Source organism: Mesocricetus auratus, unplaced genomic scaffold, assembly GCF_017639785.1.
Source record: "Mesocricetus auratus isolate SY011 unplaced genomic scaffold, BCM_Maur_2.0 Super-Scaffold_100001, whole genome shotgun sequence".
Lineage (NCBI taxonomy): Eukaryota > Metazoa > Chordata > Mammalia > Rodentia > Cricetidae > Mesocricetus > Mesocricetus auratus.
The window spans coordinates 6,280,338-6,294,225 of record NW_024429187.1 but is presented as its reverse complement, the minus strand read 5'-3'; the positions used below and the strand labels follow the sequence as shown (position 1 = coordinate 6,294,225).

The following is a 13,888-nucleotide window of genomic DNA, read 5'->3' as shown; positions in this document are numbered from 1 at the left end:
GGAGGAAGGCTTGATTTCCTAAAAACTTGGAAACAATGTATCGGCTCAAAGTCTCTGCGTGTCCTTAGACCGTCTCCCGTGAAGGGGCTCCCTTGCACACACTCCTGAGAGCTGACGTTTGCCTGCAGATTTCCCCCTCCCTAGGCAGCTCTAGCCAACCAGATCAAGCTGACTTTGACATTGACACGGTTTCAGGGTGTGCTGGCATCAGGCAGGTGTGGTGTTTTACAGAGTGGTGATGGAAGGGAACCGCAGCCCCAATGGCTTATGGTGTCAGAGTGGGGCAGCATTCCCTTAGTGCGAGCCTGTAGGGTTTAGTGGCTTGAAACCCTCCCTGATTCTAACACTTGAGAATGGAGAAAGTGAATACAGCTGCATTTTTTTTCAGTTTGTTTGATGTCTCCCTCTCTCCCTCCTTCCCCCTCCCTCCCCTCTTCTTTCCTCATCTTTCTCCTTCCCTTCTTTATTTATTATTAAACAAGCTCTTATAGCACAGGCTGGTCTCAAACTTGCAGTATAGCTAAGGATAGCCTTGGATTCCCAATCCTTCCATCTCCTCCTTCCAGGTATTGTAATTATAGACATATATGGTGGTTATACCATGCCTGGACAACTTGTTTCATTTAAAAATATATGTATCTTCATGTATGTAAGTGTTTGCCTATGCATATGTATGAGTAGCATATGCATGCAATGCCTATGGAGGCCAGGAGAGGCCATAGTTGTAAATTGTCATGTGGTTGCTGGGAACTGAACCATGGTCTTCTGGAATAGCAGACAGTGCTGTTGAGGGCCGAGTCATCTCTTCAGCCTCCTCTCTGTATGGCGTGTGTGTGTGTGTGTGTGTGTGTGTGTGTGTGTGTGTGTGTGTGTGAATTGCCATGTGGGTGCTGGGAACTGAACCGTGGTCTTCTGGAATAGCAGACAGTGCTGTTGAGGGCCGAGTCATCTCTTCAGCCTCCTCTCTGTATGGCGTGTGTGTGTGTGTGTGTGTGTGTGTGTGTGTGTGTGTGTGTGAATTGCCATGTGGGTGCTGGGAACTGAACCGTGGTCTTCTGGAATAGCAGACAGTGCTGTTGAGGGCTGAGTCATCTCTTCAGTCCCCTCTCTGTATGGCGCGTGTGTGTGTGTGTGTGTGTGTGTGTGTGTGAGAGAGAGTGTGAGTGTGTGTGTGTACATATATCATGGTGTACACATAGAGGTCAGATCCTCTCCCACCTCTATGTGGATCTCCGGGACTGAACCCAGGCCACCAGGCTTGGGCAGCCAGCACATTTACCTCCTGAGCCATTTTACCAGGCCATTTCCGCCTAAATCTTGTAGTTGCTTTGCTTGGGATACGTGGAGTCAGGTGTTTAGCCCAAGAAGTAATTACCAGTTGTGGAAAGTTATTTGATTGTCTTTATTAGTGGTAGCAAATGTGGTCACTGTTTTCCTGGTGTGTAAAGGCGGGTGATGGCTTCTAGTTCCTCACTGACCGCTGAGTCAGTCTAGAATACCTTACTACTAAGTAGAGCAGGGGCGTCATGTGGCTTGTCCTCCTTGAGCCATTTCTGGGTTAAGATGGCGCGGGGTGGGAGGGTTCAGGGTGTCTGTTCTTTCCCTTCACGCTGCAGCCAAGAGTCCTGTCCACTCCAGCTTGCCCTTCATCTGCCTACTGCTTGCGTGTGGGAATTTATAGAGCATGAGTCGTTGAAACTCCTCATCCCCAAAAGGGACAAGTGTCTTAATTGAGGTCAGGTCAACACCTAGTGTGACAGAATCTTCCCCCCAGTACTCCCTTGGCACACAGAGAGAATTCACACAGCCAAAGAATGGTGTGAAACTGTGTCTCCAACCGTGTCCATTGGGATAAGGCAGATAGATGCCCAGTTGGATGCCCAATGTGCAGCTCCCTTGCCAAGTTACGTTGTTCGGTTTGGTCCCAGGCCAGATGGCAGCCTCGTGGGTGGACCATCAGCTCTGGCCTTCCTTCAGCCTCCTCAGGTCTAGGATAAAATGCCCAGCTGTCTTTTCTCTGGTCGTAGGAGTGGGCTTGTGGAAACAGTAATTGCCCTTGCTGTTACTTAATATTTACAAAGCTTTGTTTACATTTGTAACTGCAGTGCCCTGGTATGGGTTTACTTGGATTATGAAAGCTTTGAGTTGCTTGGTAAAATTAACTGGAGCCCGTTTACCAGCCGTTCGGCAAGATGAAGGAGCTTCCTGAGTGAGCAGGGGAGGAGGTGGCGGATGGGAGTTAGATTGAACCACTGCTTTGCTTTGTGTAGTGTGAGCAGGCACCGCGATTGTCAGACACACCCTTATGGAGCCTGCATGAATGAAACAGTCGCAGGGCCTGTGATCTCCCAGCTGTTTCCTGACAGCCATGAGCAGGAGCACACAAGGTAAAATGTCCCCCAAATCTCATAATTCTTAGACTTTTGTGCTTGGATTATGCTGTTATTACATAGATCGTCCGTGCTTTATCTGGATTGCACTAACGGTATCTGTAGCTGATTTAATTTGATTTCTAGTCTCATTGTAGTCAGACACACAACAAAAACCATCAAGGAGAAATTCCCCAAAGAGAACCACGGTCATTCCCCAGGGTTCCTTTGGGTGGCCCTTGCATCTCAACAGAAGCTTGGATTTCCGTGATTATGATGAGTAACACGTTTTCAACTCCATTTTTTAATTTATGTTTTGCCTTTTTTGGTTAAAATTATAAAGTAATATGGGGGAAAAAAGCCCAACAGTTTTCTTGGTCATATTTTCAGACACATGGCTGTTTTTGAAATAAAGCTAAATGTGTAGGCATAGTGGGGATGACACATAGCTTCCAGTGGTGGCCTGGGCTGGGGTCCTGGGCTGGATTTGTGTCTTTTAGATGTATCCTGATTTCCCTCAGGCTCCAGTTCCTGCTTGAGTAGCAGTTCTCTAAGACTCAGTGCTATCTATAAATTATGTGTATCCTCCAAATGCCCCTTCTTCAAGCCTGCAGACAAAATGGCAGAGCTACATTGCTGGAATCCTTAGAAAGATACTGGCTCCTGCCCTACCTTCCCCTGGGTCCTTACTGGCTCCCGCTCTACCTTCCCCAGGCACTGGCTCCCGCCCTACCTTCCCCTAGGTTCTTTTCAGGAAATGAGGAAATCCAGATTCTACAGTAATGTTAAGTCAAACAAAATGAAACATTAACAGTAGAGAGGGGTGTGCATCATGGTTATAACGAATTAACTTTCCTTCTGCTGTGGTCATTAACATCACATTGCTAAGACTGTGACTGCTGGGGCCGTCAGACTTCTCAGACCTGTGCCCTTTGGCTCCCGACCATAAGTGGAGGGGGGGTGGTGGCACACCCGACAGCTGCAATGCTGGCCTTTCCTTTCCTCTTCTTAGAGAATCTGAAGCGTCACAACCCCTCCTGACACCAGACCCCCGCCCCCTTGGCTTCTCATTCACCACAGTGAGTATTTTACCTTTCACTCCAAGGCCAAGGTTGTGAGGCTCACTCTGCCCGTAAAGGACTTTTAAGAGCTCAAGTAGGAGCTTCTATTCTTAAACCAACAACAACAAAAACATTTTATGTGTGTGGATATTTTGTCGGTTTATCTATGTATATGCCACATACATGCTGTATCCTGCGAGGCCAGAAGAGCATGTAAATCCTCCTGGGCCTGGAGCTATAGAAGGTTGTGAGCTGCCTTGTGGGCGCTGGGACTCAAACCTGGGCCTTCTGCAAGAGCAGCCAGTGCTCTTAACTTCTGAAGTGTCTCTGGCCCTGGGAGCTTCTACCTGCTGCTGATCGGTTATTAGCCGTGTGTCTTGATCTGGTAACTGAGTTTCTGTCTTGTTTATTTGATGGAATCTTGAACTGCACCGTAGACCCGGGCAGTCACTTATTTGTCTCTATTGACTCTTGGTCTTGGCTCTGGAAACCTGCCCAGACTCCCTCAGAGCCTTTGGATTTCCTAAGCTACCCCCTGCTTCCTTGCCCACCTGGCAGTTCAGATGGCGGCCCCGCTTGAGTCTGGCTTTTTCCAGCAGCCATCTAGTTAGCATCTCCGTGTTGTCATTTAAGCAGAGTTTCATAGGCTAATCTTGAAGAGGGGAGAGGGAAAGCTCATGGACAAAGCATGAAAGAGGTTGGTGTGGGCTTGGTTAACCTTCATTGTCAGTTGATGGGATTTAAAGTTACCTTGGAAACACCGCTGGCTGTTGTCTGTGGAGGTGATTCCAGAAAGTTTAACTGAGTAGGGACGATGTCTCAGAACACAAGTCTGGGGTCCCAGACGGAATAAAGAGGAGATAATCAAGCTCGAGCACCTCTGTTCTTCTCACCTTGCTTCCCGACTGTGGGTGCAAGGTAGCCAGCCGCCACCTGCTCCTGCTGCCTTGACTCACGCAGGGATGGACTGTGACACCTTGAAGTGTAAGCCAAAAGCAGGTCCCTCCATCTGAAGTCGCCCCTTTGAGGTGTTTACCCCCAGCACTGGGTGACAGATGCAGCGCATTTCCTCGTTCCTGACAAGTGCCACCTCACCGTGGACGATGGCTCTGTGGCTAGTTCTGAGGTGGCGCCTGCATCTAGCCAACCCTGGCAAATAGTCGCTGCACGAGAATGAGGGGGTGCCCTGCACAGACAGTTGTCAGCACGTTCACTGCCGTAGCTCCACGTATGTTCGGCTGGCTGGCTGGATAAGCATCGGGGATGCCGAGATTGGCATGTGGAGTCTTGAATGCCGAGCTTAGGCTCCTTTGCTGCTCCAGGATTGACCGTAACCTCTGAATCTTTTCTCCTCTTCCTGTCTGACATAGTCAGAGCTCTGTTCTTGGAGCCAGCACACATTTAAGCTGAAGGATTCAGGAAGAAGATCATATTGATATGTTAAGAAAAGGTCTGTTTTTTTTTTTTTTAATGTAAGTCACTGTTCTCTGGAAGTTTGCCTCTACTCAATTCCACTTGGATAGAAGTTGTGGTTGTAAGTACCCTGTTCTCTAAGCACAAATGATGAAATATATACCCGGGTTCCATTTTTTTGCTCTTAAGGGGTTAATTGCTGCTGAGGTTTCCTGAATGAGAGCTGAGCAAGGTTTTCTAGGTGGCAGATTCACCTGTGTGCAGGTTCACTCTGCGTTGTAGCCTGGTCCGTTTGATCTTTCTTTATTATTGGTTAATTAATGTAAGGTCAGGTCTTAGGCTGGCCTCACACTGGCTATATAATCAAGGCGGCTTTGAACTTCTGATCTGGCTGTTCCCCCACCCCCCAAATACTGGGATTACAGACTTATATGGCCATATCCAGCCTCGTGGGTCTGTTTTAGACCTTAATACTTTTACTTTCCATATATAGATAGTCCAGGGAAGTGGCAGGTACCTTCAGCACAAACCATGGTCAAGTCAGGGGGGAGAGTTTGTCTTGATGGACATATGTGAAGTAATTTCATTTTTAGGTTTCTCATCAACTATTTGGACTTCTTACATTCTCCAAGACAATATTGAGAATTTTCATATGAAAATAGAAATTGTTTTGGTGTGTAAGTGAGTGTGTGTGTGTGTGTGTGTGTGTGTGTGTGATGTTTGCTATGAGGGCAGAATGTAAAGCCAGGGCTTGCTAATCAAGAACAGGCTTCTGCCAGCTATGAGCTAAAACTGGAGTTGGAATCAGGACAGGGCCGTGGCGAGCACGCACTGGGCGCTAGCTAGAGTGGCAGGTGGATACTCTACAGGGTGGGGTGGGAGACCATTGCCCGCCATGGCTCTTTGCTGTCTTTCCATCTTTATCTGAGTTCCCCAGCAGGTTGGGGGCAGGTGTCCCCAGCGGGAAGAATCAGAAGGAGATTATTCTCTGAAATCTTGGACCCAAGGTGCAAAAGACAGGAGGCATGAATTTCTGAAATGCAAATGCCCAATGGTAGGAGACCATTTCCCAGAGGAACACCGTAGTCTTCTAGACTTTGTGCAAGGGCTGCTGCTGACCCCTGCAAGAAAGAAAAGGAAGGAGGATGAGATGAATCTCCATCCCCAGATGTAAAGATGGCTGCCCAGTTTTGTCTTCATTCTGATGGATACTGTCCTGGTAGGGTTTGTTTTTCTCCTTGCTGATATCATTATTGTCATCATCAAACATTTACTGGGTCCCTGCTGTAAGCACAGTTCAGCCCCAGGAAGATAAAGAATTGAAAGACTTTGTCTCCTCTTCTAGGGAGGTCATTTTCTGTTTAGAGCTGATTTTAGGCACTGGGGAAGTAGACAGGAAGTGGAGCTGGGATAAGACCTCAGGGCCTGCTTCCTCCTATGAGGGTTCACCTCCTACAGGTTCCACACTCTCCCAAACAGTGCCACCAGCTAGGGACTAAGTGCTTGGACATGTGAGGCCATTGGAGACATTTCACAGCCCAAACAACAATGAGCAGGTGAGAATTTTGATGGCTTATGATGTGTAACTTGTCAATGAAACACCACAGGCAGAATTGACAGTAGTAACGTACTGTGTTAATGCCACTGCTGGAACCTTAAAAAAATGTGTAAGGACAATTCCATGCAGATTCACTTGTGTGTATGTGTGTATGGGTAGGCGTGCTGTGTGGGTGTGCATCCATATGTATGTGTGTGGAGGCCAGAAGTCAGTGTAGGATTTCTTCTGCAGCTCTCCACGTTATCCTTTGAGTTGGAAGCCCCCATTGAACCCGGCAGTTACCACTTGGCTAGACTGGCTGGCTGTGAACTCCTGGGCTCCTCCTGTCTCTGCCTTTTAATCCTGGGATTACAGGTGGCTACCATCATGCTAGACTCTTGATGGGGCATGGGGAGCTTGAGATCAGGACTCAGGTTCTTATGTTGTCACAGCAAACACCTTGACTCTGGAGCCATCTCTCTGGCGCGAATGATGCTGCGTGAAGCCTTTATTTTTTATGTTGCTTTTCGGTGGCAGTTTTGGGTGTAGTCCCAAACAGACGCGCCATCCGTATGTTCCACAAACAGTGGGAGTATTTGCAGTTCATCTCTTCCAAAGAAGAGCACTGGTGTGTGTGGAGCTCGAGAATAGTCATATGGACTTTTCGTTCTCTTTCTGGTGCAGGTTGGAATTCCTTCAACACTGGTTTTCATCGGGCTCTTGACAGAACGTTAACTGGTATGCACGGTACTGATGTTCCCTGTCTGAGAAGAAAGTGTAGTTTTGTTAACTGGTATGCACGGTACTGATGTTCCCTGTCTGAGAAGAAAGTATATAGGTTTGGTTAGCAGGTGTCAGCGTTAGCATTCCATTACGAAAACTGTAGTGTCAGATTTTTTGCTTCTCCTCTTTCCAGGCTCTGGGTATTTATACCTTCTCAAGGAGGAAATTTGAAAGAGGAAAAAATGGAGTCTGTTTTGTGTGGTGTCTTTACCTGCCATGCAGAATAGAAGCATGTATGTACCTAGTGTTTTAATCCAGTTGGAGGTAGTTAATTCTCTTTTTTATCAAATGGAGACAGCATCAAGAACTTGCCAATTTGCCTATATGCTGTCTAGGATGTCCAGTTATAATAAAAACTACCAAGGAGCTGTGCACTTTTTCGCCCTGGGGATCTCCATGAAAAGATGTTCAGATACTTAACTTCCTGAAGTAATTGTGTAGAATTTTGTATGTTTTACTTAAAGCAAAACAAAGCCAGATGTATGGAAGCGCAGACTTAGAAAATGGGCACAATGGAAAATACTCTTCCCTTTCTACTACAAGCTTCTCCAATCTCCCCAGTCGGGAGGTTAGTTTGATAATAGAAAAATTTCTTATAATTGGTGAACATTAGACTCGTGACTATGGCTTATATAATATCTAAATTTCTATTTGTATGACATTTTCCAGTTTTCAAAACATTTTGCATTATTGTTCCACAGTGGGCTTGTTATAGTGATTGATAAGGACGCTTAGGCTGAGAGGTAAGGAAGTTCAGTGTCTTCCTTAAACATGATCGTTTGTCCTGTGCAATGTGAAAAACCAGGCCCGGTCCCCAAAAGCTCTGGATTCCTAGATGACATCAATGTCACACTGATCCATTTTTGCTGTAAATCTATTGCCTCCTGGGGAAGAGAAGATCTCCTCAGGTTATTATTTTCATCAGTTGCACCCCCCCCCCCCGAGACAGGGTTTCTCTGTGTAACTTTGGAACCTATCCTGGCACTCACTCTGTAGACCAGGCTGGCCTCGAACTCACAGAGATCCGCCTGCCTCTGCCTCCTGAGTGCTGGTACTAAAGGCGTGCGCCACCACCACCTGGCTGCACTTTTTTAAAAAAATTAATTTAGTTCTCTGACAATTTCATACATGTGCTGTATTGTAGGCAGACTTTTCTGTCCAGCCAACCAGTTTCCAAATAATCGCACAGAGACTTACTATTAATTATAAATGCTCAGTCAATAGCTTAGGCTCATTTTTAGCTAGCTCTTACAACTTAAACTAACCCATTTCTATTCATCTATGTGCTGCCCCAGACCCTTTTTTACCTCATCTGTGTGCTTTCCATCCAGCTCACTCCCTGCTCCGACTCTACCCTTCTCCCCAGCATTCTCTCTGCCCTGAAAATCCTGGCCAGCCATCGGCCAATTGACTTTTTTATTAGCCAATGAGAGTAGTGTGTATGTACAGTGTGCAACTATTGCTCCACATCACTCAACATTCTGATCATACTCTGCCCTCAACCATGGTGCCCTTTCCTACTCATGTGTGTTATTATTTTTTTATTATTTTGTTTTTGTGACCATTTAGTTTAACCAGGGACGTGTGTGACTGTTGGGTTGAGGGCTATCCATTGGAGCCTGGTAGGGTCACCAGTGGGTACAGCAGGAAAGCAGTGACTCCCTGAATCAACCAATAGGAAATAGCCCAGTAGTGAGGTGGGGCTCTCTGAGGCCTTCCTCAAGCCTTGCCTCGAAGTTGGTGGGCAGTTGGTGGGCCATTCTCATACAGAATGCTGGCTTCTGCAGCTGCAGAGTGGGTTTGCAATGGCTTTGTCCAGAATATGGCAGTTTGCAACCCTTCCCTACAAGCTTCTGCAACCCTTCCCCATAGCTTCTGGCCCTTTCATACTTCCTATCCTCCTCTTTTTTTATAATGTTTTCTGAGCCTTAGCAGGGGTGGTCTACATGTCTTTTCTCTATTGCTATGATGAAACATCATAACCAAGGCAAGTTATAATAGAAAGCATTTAATTTGGGACTTATGGTTCCAGGAGGTTAGAGTTCATGACCATCATGGCTGGGAACATGGCACTGAACAAGCAGGCATGTTGCTGCAGCAGGAGATGAGGACTCTTATCTTGAGACCCAACCATGAGGCACAGAGAGAGACACTGGGAAAGGTGCTGGTCTTTTGGATCTTCAAAGCCCACCTCCAGCGAAACACCTCCTCCAACAAGGCCACACTTCCTAATCCTTCCCAAACACCTCCTCCAACAAGGCCACACTTCCTAATCCTTCCCAAATACCTCCTCCAACAAGGCCACACCTCCTAGTCCTTCCCAAACACTTCTTCTAACAAGGCCACACCTCCTAGTCCTTCCCAAACACCTCCTCCAACAAGGCCACACCTCCTAGTCCTTCCCAAACACCCCCTCTAACAAGGCCACACTTCCTAATCCTTCCCAAACAGTTCTACCAGCTGGGGACCACACATTCAAATATATGAGCCTGTTGGGGTCATTTTCATTTTAACCACAATCTTGACTGGAGCTGAGAATTCACCTACCAGTCATTCTCAGTGTCCTCTGCAGCCATGAGTCTCTGCGTTTCCCACCCTTCAGTGCAAGAGGGGCTCCCCCATTAAGGCTGAAGACAGCTCACATTAGTCTGGTGCCAGGTGCCAGACCTGAGAGAGAGGGACTCTCTTGAGCAGCACATTGTTGTTCATGTGGAGGGGGCTCTCAGCACAGTTCCCCACAAAGATCCCTTTACCTACAAAATTTCTAAATTGGTATTACTCAGGTTAACCTCGTAAAATAGTGTGTTTTGATGCTTAAAACTGAGCGAGGAACAAGCTTTTCGTATGCTAAGAGTGAGTACTTCTGTATAACCACAGCAGCTAATTCAGCATCAGTAATTGCACTTCAGAGACCCAAATAAAATCATTTCATTAACCAAGGCTTTACATTCGAGCAAAGAGGTTTTGGAGTTAACAGGCCCACGTGTATTCTGCAATCGAATACCTCTAGGGAGAAAAGCTGCCATGCCATGGGAGGCTACTGAGCTGGCATCATTTATGGAGGTGACCTCTGTCACTCGGTGTGGGGAGTTACATTCTTTTTTCTGAGAGCACTTACTCCATGTGAATCGACTCTGAAAGTTACAGGTAAAGGAAACAGCTGTGTTAACCCAGCTGTTTGAGGGGAACAGGGAAAGTTATCTCAGAGCAGTCACTGTTAGAATGACCGCTGTCATGCAGGAGCTTCTGACTATAGAAGGATTTGGCCCTGGGGTCAATCTCAAGTGAGCCTCAGAAGCCAGATTGTCATGGACAGTGGACTCCAGAGTGTCTTAGTTATATTTCTGTTGCCATGATAAAACATCCGAACAAAAACCGACTTGAGTGAGAACGGTGTGATTTGACTGATAATTTCAGGTCATGCTCCACCACTCTCTGGAAGTCCCAGCCTCAGGAATGCAAGCAGCTAATGAAATCACATCCACAGGGAAGAGCAGAGAGAATCAAATGCATGCATGCTTACTACTCAGCTCGAAGTTGTTTACTGGTCCACAGCCTGGGACTCAAAGCCAGGGAATGGTGCCACCCACAGTGGGCTTGTTCTCAGCTCACCTCAGAAAGGATTTCTCAGATCTGCTAGCCAACCTATCTAAGCAACCCCTTATTGAGATTTCGTTCAGGCAACTCTAGATTGGTTCAAGTTGATAGTTAGAACTAACCACCACACAGGGGGAAGATACGTGTCTAGGGTTTTTGGATCACAATAACTGCCTAGTAAGGCAGCATGTCACGTTAAAAAAATAATTCCTATACAGGGTCACCAATTCTATGAAGTCTCAGTATGACTGTTGGGGAGAGAGAAAGAGGGAGAGGGAGAGAGAGAGAGAGAGAGAGAGAGAGAGAGAGAGAGAGAGAGAGAGAGAGAGAGAGAGAGAGAGAGAGAGAGAGAGAGAGAAAACACCACCAACAAAATATTATTAGATGTGTCACCAAATGATAGAACTGGTTAAGGAACTGGTATAGACTGGTTCGCCCCCGAAAGACCTTTGCTAGCCCATTGCATAATTGTATGATGTATCTTTTTCTCAATAAAAATATCAGAGAGATGTGCAGTTCCGTCGGTCAGTGCCACCATGGCTTTGTGAGATTGTACAGCATGAGCAGACTTGTTGTCAAGACTGTGATGCAGTTTAACAGCGTCAGCCAGTTTCTTTGAGCAATGCATTTGCCATGGCCATTCATCATTTGTTGTTTTAAAAAATTTGTATTCCTCCCTCCCTCTCTTTCTCCTTTCCCTTCCTTCCTCTCCCCTCTCCCTCCCCTCCCTCACTGCTGCCCCTTCCTCCTATGCCTTCCTTCTCTCTCCTCCCCCTTCCCTCGCTTTCTTCCTTCTTTTGCTTTTTGTAGGTGTCATTTATTTTATTTTTTATTCTCACATATTCAAGGCTGACCTTAAACTCCCTATGTAACCCATACTGACTTCAAACACAGAACAGCCCAAGCCGCAGCCTCCTGAGTGCTGGGATTATAGGTAGACAGTACCGCACCCGGCAGCTGGAATGATTACAACACAGCTGATGCTTCTCTTAGAGGCTGGATAACCGGAGCTGTCTTCTGTATGGTCCATGGGAAATTTAAAACTGGAATAATGACACTGTTGCCGTCTTTGGCTTGTGAAGGAACCGTCCATTTTGTTAGCAGTGATTGCTAAGCAGCCTTGTTTTGGGGGGATGTTAAAGGGTCTTCTTTGGAGTGTACCTAGTCACGGAGTTCAGAGGGACCCACCCAGTGTCTAACACAGAGCATGTGTGCCTGCTGGTTCTCCGTCCTCTTTGTGAGTCGGTCTTGGCTATTTGAGGTGAAGTTGGAGATTTCCGGGCTCCAAGTCCCACCCTGGTGTGAGATGGTCAATGTTGATTGATGTCTTCTATGGTTGTATGATGGGAGTGTCCACACAGATGCAGGGGGTGAGCTTCCCTCTTCCAGTCTCTTCTCAGACGAGGACTGCCATACGTTGAATGATTAACTCAGCCTGTGGGTGAGCAGTTCCAGTGCCGCAGACCTGGGTCAGTGCCGTGCCAGTGTTGGGGTTCCGGGGCCTATGCAGTAGGTCCTTTACCCACCGAGACATTCCTCCAGCCTTCACAAATAACACTATCCATTGTTACCCATGATCTTCCCATACCCCGGGTTCCATTTTTTCCCTTATTTTTGTCATTATCTGCCAAAGATCAAAGCCACCACTGAATAAATATGTGAAATTGCAAGATACCAATTTCCATTTTTTTAGTTTTTCTCATCTCTGAAATAGAACAGTAGCAGTGTTTATCACCATGCATTTGTAAGAAATGAAATTGTTCAATACGCGCAGCACTTTAAGATGAGCCTGGCATCTAAGAGCCTGCACTTAAGAGGAGGGGCTTGTCAGGTGCTACTGTGAACAGGACCCGGGGTCAGCCAGTCCTCAGCACTGGCGTTTGCCACTCCACTGGTCAGCTTCATGAACTCTCCAGTTGATGGTGTCCGTCTCCGGTTAATTAATTACTTTAGCGCTGGTGAAAGGAGGAAGAGGTGGAAGGTGCCTAGTTTGTCTCATTGAGAGAAACAGGAAGAAGCCAGGTCTTCTCGTTTGTTGTACAAGAGATGTCTGTGTGCTGGATCAGCTCCATGTAGATGACAGCTTCCTTTTCCTAGGTCACGAAGTCTTGATGTCGATGATCCCCATGACTGATGCCAGTCTGGAGCAGCTAATAGCTTCCCACGGCCTTTGCCTTGAAAGTTGATAGATGCTAAGCAAACACCTCTCTCCTGCTTTCTTCCCCTTGGAGGAAAGGGTTGAGCAGTTTACGGGATTAGCAGGGCTGAAGCAGAATGAAAATGTGTAGGCCTTGGGTTGGGGAAGTTGTTCCATAGACTGCCACCCCAACTTGCTGGTGGTCAACCTTCAAGCGGCAGTGATGGGGGAGGTCCTTCTGTGTGCTGTAAATATATGTTTCTCTTATTGGTTGATGAATAAAGCTGTTTTGGCCAATGGACAGGCAGGATGTAACCAGGCAGGAAGTATAGATGGGGCAGCCAGACTAGGAGAATTCTAGGAAGAGGAGTCACTGGAGAGATGCCATGTAGCTGCCAAGAAAACAAGAGGTCTGGACACTCTCTGGTAAGCCAAGACCTTGTGGAGATACAAGGTTGATAGAAACAGAAATTAATAAAAATTGAGAGAGCGAGCTAGCCAATAAGAAACCTGAGCCATTTGCCAAACAGTTTATAATCAATATAAGCCTCTGTGAGTTTATTTGGGACCAGGGACCAGGCAGGACAGAAACTTCCGTCTACAAGTCATAATTTCCTAGGTATCTGAATTGGGGGTGTCAGAGAACCCCTGCTGAGTCAGCCACTGCAGTGTTTCATTTCATTGTTAACTTGGCCAGATTTAAGAGAATCACCCAGGAGATACATCTGTGGGTGTCTCCTTGAGGGTTTTCAGTAGGTTTATCCTCAGTGTGTGTGTGGAAACATGCTGTGAATTGGAGTCTTAGACAATAGAAAGGGAAAACTGAGAAAATGAGGTGAGCACCAGCATTCATCCTGCTTCCCGATGTGACAGGAATTATGGCCAGCTATGCCATCCTCCTGCCACCATGCCTTCCCTACCATGACGGACTGCCCTGCTTTCTTAAGTCACTCTTCTGTCAGCAGTGAGACAACCAACCAACCCAGCAAAC

At 46.8% G+C, this 13,888-nt stretch overlaps 1 protein-coding gene across 4 annotated transcripts in view; it reads left to right on the top strand.

Moving 5' to 3' along the window:
• The window catches only part of Eps8 (epidermal growth factor receptor pathway substrate 8), a 171,153-nt gene that overhangs the window by 36,933 nt on the left and 120,332 nt on the right, over nt 1-13,888 (top strand). For 2 of the 4 annotated variants that reach the window (XM_040743451.1, XM_040743450.1), the window contains one exon: nt 7,065-7,118. The exons of the other annotated variants lie outside the window; for them this stretch is intronic. The gene's annotated coding sequence lies outside the window, so the exon portion shown is untranslated. The remainder of the gene's footprint in view (nt 1-7,064; nt 7,119-13,888) is intronic. 4 annotated transcript variants of the gene reach the window in all.